The sequence below is a fragment of the Peromyscus leucopus genome, chromosome 10 (genome assembly GCF_004664715.2).
Source record: "Peromyscus leucopus breed LL Stock chromosome 10, UCI_PerLeu_2.1, whole genome shotgun sequence".
Lineage (NCBI taxonomy): Eukaryota > Metazoa > Chordata > Mammalia > Rodentia > Cricetidae > Peromyscus > Peromyscus leucopus.
In genome coordinates, this window is record NC_051071.1 from 60,143,271 (window position 1) to 60,150,949 (window position 7,679).

Genomic DNA, 7,679 nt, shown 5'->3' on the forward strand with positions numbered 1-7,679 from the left:
CGGGAGGCAGAGCCAGGTGGATCTCTGTAAGTTCGAGGCCAGCCTGGGCTACCAAGTGAGTTCCAGGAAAGGCACAAAGCTACACAGAGAAACCCTGTCTCAAAAAACAAAACAAAAAAAAAAAAAAAAAAAAAAGTTGTTTTATATCTATCTATCTATCTATATCTATCTATCTATATATATATCTATATCTATATAGATAGATATAGATAGATAGATAGATATGCAACAATACTAATTTTTAAAAAAGAGGAACAAAAAGGAGAAAGTTGGGAGGAGTAGGAAGGTGCCTGCTACTGAAAGAGGACCACAAAGATGCTTTTAGATTATTGCAACCGCAGCCCACATCCCTACATAGCCTCCTAGGAGACCCTGAGCCAGGACCATATGCCTAGCTCACTCCCACATACTGGCTGTCCAAATCTGGGAGAAAATAAGATGGTCTTAGTTACTTTTCTACTGCTGTGACAAAACACAATGCCCAAGACAACTTATAAAAGAAAGCATTTAATTTGGGGCTCATAGCTCCAGAGGGTGAGAATCCATGACCATCATGGCAGGGAGCATGGCAGCAGGCAGGCAGGGAAGCATGGTGCTGAAGAAGCAGCTGAGAGCCTACATCCTGACCTACAGGAGGCAGGCAGAGAGGGGGACCCTGCTTGATGAGGGCTTTTGAAACCCCAAGGCCACCCCTAGTAACATGTCTCCTCCAACAAGGCCACACCTCCTAATCCTTCCTAAACAGTCCACAAGCTGGGGCCACATTCAAATACATGCACCTATAGGGGCCATTCTCATTCAAACCACCACATAAGAGCATATTGTTTAAGCCATTAAAGGCTGGGGTAATTTCTTACACAATAACAACGAATGCAGGGACTATCTAGATCATAAACCACTTGGATCCTTGTCCAGCTATCTCTTTAGCTTACATTGGATTTGTCTGAAAAAGATGTAGAAAGTTTACTAGGAAGTTTTCCTGTCCATTTAAATTTTTTTCCCCATTTAACAAAGTCTACATAGTTCTGAGTCTTTTAGAAAATATAATCATTGAGCCAATAAGATGGCCCAGCCAGTAAAGGAACCTGCCACCAAGACTGCTAACTCAGGATAGATCCCCAGGACTCATATGGTAGACAGAAAATTGGGAAGACAGAAAATTGTCTCCCCATCTCCACACCCTTACCATGACACAAATAATTTTTAAAAGAGTAGTTTCGAATATTTTTTTTTCACATGTCAGCAAGGAGAGGGGAGAGGGAGAAAGAAAGGGAAAATAGGATATTTTGGAACCATATGAAGAAAATGTTGTCAGGAGTGAGCAACCATTTTCAATGCTCTAACCCGAGTTAAATAACACACATATGGAGAACTGAGCAAGGGACTAATCGGAGACTTTTTCAGGGGGCAAAGCGGGTTTGCTGGCCCAGAAGGACTTGAGCATAGGAAGCACAAAGAATTCTTTGAATGAATGTTAACATACAAAAGCTAATAAATAGAACTATAGGACTCCAAAAAGTTTGAGGGTTGTTTCTGGTAAGAGGACTGAGGAGAAGGTGCAGTGGTTAAGAGCACTTCTTGCTCTTGCAGAGGACCCAGGTTCAGTTCCCAGCACCCATAATGGCTCACAACCTTCTGTGACACTGGTTCCAGAGGATCCAACACCCTCACCTAACCTCCAGAGGCACCAGGCACACATGTGGTATATATATATATATATATATATATATATATATATATATATATATATGTAAAACACATAGAATATACCTTTTTTGAAGTGTATAAATATGGCTCATGTATAAGCTGATGGGAATTTTCCAACAGTAAAAAGGTATCAAAAATCAGGGAGAGAGTGGGTAGAACTTGAGTAACTGGGAGAAGTTGGGACCCATCCCTCACTTGTAGGAGAGCTACACACCCTAACAGGAAAAAAGACAATAAATAGCCCAGGTAAATAGAGGCCGTGATGAGAGCCAATGGCTTCTGACTATGTCTAGAAGAGGTTGTTTAATTACATGCTATGACTTTTCACTTAACTGAACATTGTTTAAGTGTTAACATGATTGGTATAAACACGATGGGGAAAGTCCCTTTGCTTGCAAAAGCCAAGCAAATAAATATTTGTGGTTCATAAGTGTTATCATGAAGGCACACGAAGACGCTTCAGAAGCTAATTCTAAGAAAAGTGGAACTTTCCGAGTGTATAAGCATACAACCAGAACTGGTGTCCTTGAGTCAGTGTTCTGGGTCATTAGCTTTTAGATTCTATGCAACCAGATGATAGTAACATGAGTACTCCCATTGCCCTCTGAGACAGATAAGTAAATGCTATATTTGGCCTTTGGTCAGCTTGAGGTTTATATAGAGAAACTCGCCTGAGGGTGTTAATATTTTAGCTCTCTGGTCCCAGGCTCTGCATGTCACATCTCTGCAGCAGACATCAAACTTGCTTCCAGACAGAACTCGGCTCTTGAAGTTTTACAAATACTTTTTGTGTGGATTTTAACCCTTCCCTTCTTTCTTTTTTCTTATTTTTTTTTTAAATTTTATTTTTCATCTTATGTGTATAGGTGTTTTCCTGCATTTATGTATTTGTACCACATGTGTGCGTAGAACTGGAGTTAGATAATTGTGAGTCAATTATGGTTACAGACAGTTGTGGGTACTGGGAATTGAACCTGGGTCCTCTATAAAGGCAGCAAGTGCTCTTAAACACTGAGCCATCTCTTCAGCCTTCTTTTCTCCTGAGACAGGGTCTCATGTATCGGAATCTGGGCTCCAGCTTGCTGTTTAGGCAAGGGAGACCTTGAACTTCTGAGGCCCTGCATCTACTTCCCGAGTCGTGGGACTGGAAGCCTATGCCACCATGTACTGCCGGAGACAGAACTTCACACATGTTTAGTAAGCACTGGGCTCTGCTCCAACCCCCTGAGATTTTTTTATTAGGAGAAACTAGCTCAATGGTATAGCACTTGCCTAGAACACATAATACGCTGGGCTAAATCTCCAGTACAAACAAAAAACAAAAGTGAAATGCAAAATTTTAATATAGGTGTGATGGTACATGCCTATACATGCCTATAATCTCAGCACATGAGAGGTGGAAGTAGGAGGATTAGGAGTTCAAGGCTAGCCTTGGCTACAAAGCCAGTTCTATGCCAGCCTAGGTATATGAGACTGTCTCAAAAAAATCAAAACAATAATAAAATTAAAACGAGGAACTCAGTAATGATGACTTAAGTTTTACAGTGGGCTTGAATTGTAAACATTGTTATATTTTGTGCATCTGCACATCTCCTTAAACTTTCAGAAACACGAACTGAAGATCCAGCCTCTTCTACCTCGGTGTTATGACATGAATCCGGCACTTGGTGGTTCTAGTCTTTCCCCCTGAACTGAGATGGACCCAGCTGCAAGATTCCCAATCAGCTTCTTGCAGCTGCACTCTGGTTCTCCTCGTTCATTTAACAGCTTTCAGTAGGTTCTGTAAGCGACGTTAGAAAAGTCACAGCGACACAGCAGATGTGCTTGATGGCTCCAGAAATCTAAAGTGGGACAGATGGTTCTCTGGTTGATTGACAGCCTCAGAACTGCTGCAGCCAGGGTCACCTCCTAGGGAGAGCTTTTTTTTTTTTTTTTTTTCTTTCCTCCTTCTTCCTGCTTTTGCCTGAAGATCCAACTGTCATACAAGAAGGGTGAGAGACGCTATTCAGGAAACCTTTCTTTTCAATTATGCATTGTAGTGAAGACAATTCTCTGAACTACAGACTCACTTAGATGGGGGGAGGGATGATCTTTCACTAGCACTTTACAAAGAGTTGACTCTTGGAAGTTATAACAAAGTGGGCAAACTCATGTTTGATCGCAATACCTCACACGCTGAAGATAAAGTCAAAACAAAGAAACATCAACAAGCAATATTGATGAAAACTGAAATACTTTTAACGTTAGAAGGCTTACACTGTCCTTCTAAAGTGGCTTCTTTTAAAAACATCTCCATGTGTGATATTTGTGTGCATGTGCACTAGAGTTCACAAATGTGAACACTCACTCCCTCACGGACACATCCCTATGTGGGTCTAGGTGATTCTAAATCCCAGCAAGCTGCTTCTCAAGGTCCTTGATTAATAGTATTCATAGTGGTGTCTGATTCTTAATGGCTCTTTTCAACACAAATGTTGAATACAATAACCACCTAATATTTTAAATGGCAATTTGTCAACATCTACAAACTCAAAAGTCTTTTTTCTTATTAGCAATCATAAGTATCATGAAAATCGAAAGGAATGATGAAGCCATATGAGCTTTATATTTCAAGAATGGCAAAATAACAATGGAGCTGTACATGGCCTGGTGGAGCGCCCCGCCCCACCCCCGACCGCAGCAGCATTCAGCCTGATGTAGGATCCACGTGAAGCCTGAGGTGTGGGCTCTCCTGGACACTCCTTGCAGATGCAGCAGCACCGCCCCCGAAAGCCTCCTCTTCCACAAGAAAAGCAGTTCCTGGGGTCAGTGTCATGTAACCAGGGCATCTAGAATATGGCATACTTGTCTAGCTGCCTCAGAGGCTCCTTTTCAATAGTGGGCAGCAATGTGTTCTTTGAGTGGGCTTTCTGTAACTTAGGATGAAAATAAAGGTGAATTGTCCCCAACATCATCTGACGAATGTAGCATGCAGGAACACGCCATTGGTCTTTGTTCCCTTCTAACTCTCCTTAGAATTCCCCTCAAAAAGTTGCTTCAAATGCAGACACAGGGGTCCCGCCCGAAGGCCGGGTGAGTACGCAGAAGCCTGTGGTGTAGCTGGAACACACTCACGGCTGTGGCACCTATCTGCCTTCTATTTCCTCTTTCCCCCCTATTTTCAATCCTTCTCTTTCCTGGTTGTTTGCATCTGTTAATAGAACCAAATCCGTATACTACTATGAAAGAAAGCCCAGTCTTCACGTCAGCTACCATTTATGTGTGCTTTCTCCAAACAGCTAAACTTCTGGAGAGAGGAACCTATACTTTTCCACACATCAACCCCAACCATTCTTTGCGCAGTCTGTTGTAATCTGGATTGATTTTTGCCCCCGGCCCCCATAATTTAGATTTGAATGAAATAATACTTGTAAAAGTTATAAATAACCTTATTGATATGTTAATGGGTGATTCCCAGTCCTAATTAGCATTTGATATCTTTGATTACAACCTCCTTTTTGGAATAGTCTTTTCCTCTGGCTTCTATCACACTGCACTTTTTTTTAAACAAGGAAAATCTCCGGGCCTCATTAATAGGCAAATAAAAACCAGATTTTTCATTAGCATTAAGCTCACTCAGAAGGACTTCTAATTTTTCTCTTCCCCCCACCCAGGGAAAAGAACACATAAACTTTTTTATATGCCAAAGGCATAGAAATATTAAACTTCTGTCTTGTAATTGGACATTGAGTAGTCTATGGTGAACTAATAAGGCACAATACCTGCCCTCATAGAACACAAATCACATACATCCAATAACTGTTATTATATAAGGTGAAGTATATAGAGAAAAATACACAGTCAACCTCTGGCCTCTAATCATGCATGCATATGCCCCTCCATATACACAGGAGGACGGACATATAAACCACACACACAAATGCAACACTAATAATTGCAAATTTTAAATTCCAAAAGTCCATCCAGTGCTGGTGAGATGATTCAGCAAGTCAAAGTGCTTGTTACACAAGTTTGACAACCTGGGTTTGATCCCCTGACCCCAAGGTGGAATGAGAGCTGACTCCCAAAAGTTATCCTCTGACCTCCGAAACAGTACTATAGCACACAACACACACACACACACAAACAATAATAGAAATTCAAATAAGAGTTCAGCTAAAAAGAGAAACATCTATGTCGCTGAAGTCAAGAAGTAACTTATTAGTTTGGTTTCATTTATATGAATGAAGGAGTTCTCTGAATTGTTCCTTTATAATCGTTTCAAAGTAATGTCTCACAAACTAACCCCAGTTCCTGCACACATGTGGTACACATAAACTCATGCAGCCACACACAGGAATAAAAATAATAAATATTTAAACACAGCCAATAAGTGTGGTCTAAAAACAAGAAGTAATGTCTAACAGGTAAAAGATGGGGTGACGTCTCATTGGATGCTCACTCAGTGGAGGTATCTGGAAGAGGGTTGGCTAAGTACCTCTCCAGGGCTGTGTCTTTCTAGTCATCTCAGACAGCAATGGCAGATGGGAGAAATGAGTCCACTCAAGTCTAGCTTGGTGGTCTAATGAGCTGAACTAAAGTGACTTTCAGAATCATGGGCAGTTTGCCAGCAGCTATACATTGGATTATAGGTCTTTTGCTCCAAGCATATATCCCCAATCATGTATCTTTGAGGAAGAGAGGTACCCCCTGAGCTCTCTCCATTTCTAGGAGGGCATTTTAGTGGAACCAATCCAGAGAGGGTCTCCAGTGGGTAAATCACAGTTGCTCTGACTTTATGGCTGGAACCCAAGGCTTTCATGCCTGAGCAGAGTTTCACATCAGGATTGCTTTAACTTAATCTAAAAGCATGGTTTCTGGTGATCTCGGAAGTTCAAGGTGAGTGTACCAAGGGTCTAAGATGGCTAACAAAGCCTACAGCCTTTCTCCATCAAAAGTGCATTAACTTCCAGGAAGACTTTGGATCTCACCCAACTTATGCTGGAATTATTCTAGTGTATCATTGCCCAGCTTACCAAAAGGTCCAAGAATCTTTAAATGTCAGCACAACTGCAAAATGACAGTTTACCTGGCTATAAAATTTTATTTAGAAAAATAAAGAAAAGGGAAGTATAATTTGAATGTTTGGGAATCTTATTTCCAAACAAAAAGCTCCATAAAGTCTTTAACAAAAAAAAAAAATCTCGATATTGATTGCCTAATTGCTGGAAAATTGGTGGGCAACAGAAAATATTCCAAACAGTGTACAGTGATCATACATTAGATCTGTCTGAGAAAATATAAAGACTAGGATGAAGCTGCATTCTGGAACCTATGATCTCATTAATAGGCAAATAAAAAATAGATTCTGCATTAGCATAAATTTCACTCAGAATGACTTCTAATTCCTTTCTTTCTTGTCTCCCTCTCCAGGACAAAGAACATTCAAAATTTATTATATGCTGAAGGCGTGGAAATATTAGACTCTGTCTTCTAATTTTCTTGTATTTGTTTTTATATTATAAAAATGCCCCTAATAAATCCATTAAAGAAATTAATATTATTGACTTTATACTATATGATAATAACTATGATGCTACAAAACTATGGCTTTTTTCTTTCATGGAACTTTTGTTTCAGTGAAGAGGGGAGATGAATGATAGAGACACAATACACAAACAATTTTAGGCCATGGAAAAATGCTATGAAAAGAAAAAACAAGGTATCACACAAGGGGACTAGAGTGTCACTTTAATTGGGCAGTGAGGAAAGCATCTCTGTTGTGATAACATCGACAGATCTCGGAAAAAAAAAGAAATGCAATGTCGTACAAGAGAACAGAAACTGCAAACGGCCTAGATTCAGAATCACTTATCACAGAAAAAAGGATATATAGATTATCTTAAAATATGTGGGAGTATAAATACTTGTAAAGTTGTTTCTAAATGATCCCAGTGAAAGAAATAAGCAACGAGAAAATACCATATTGCCAG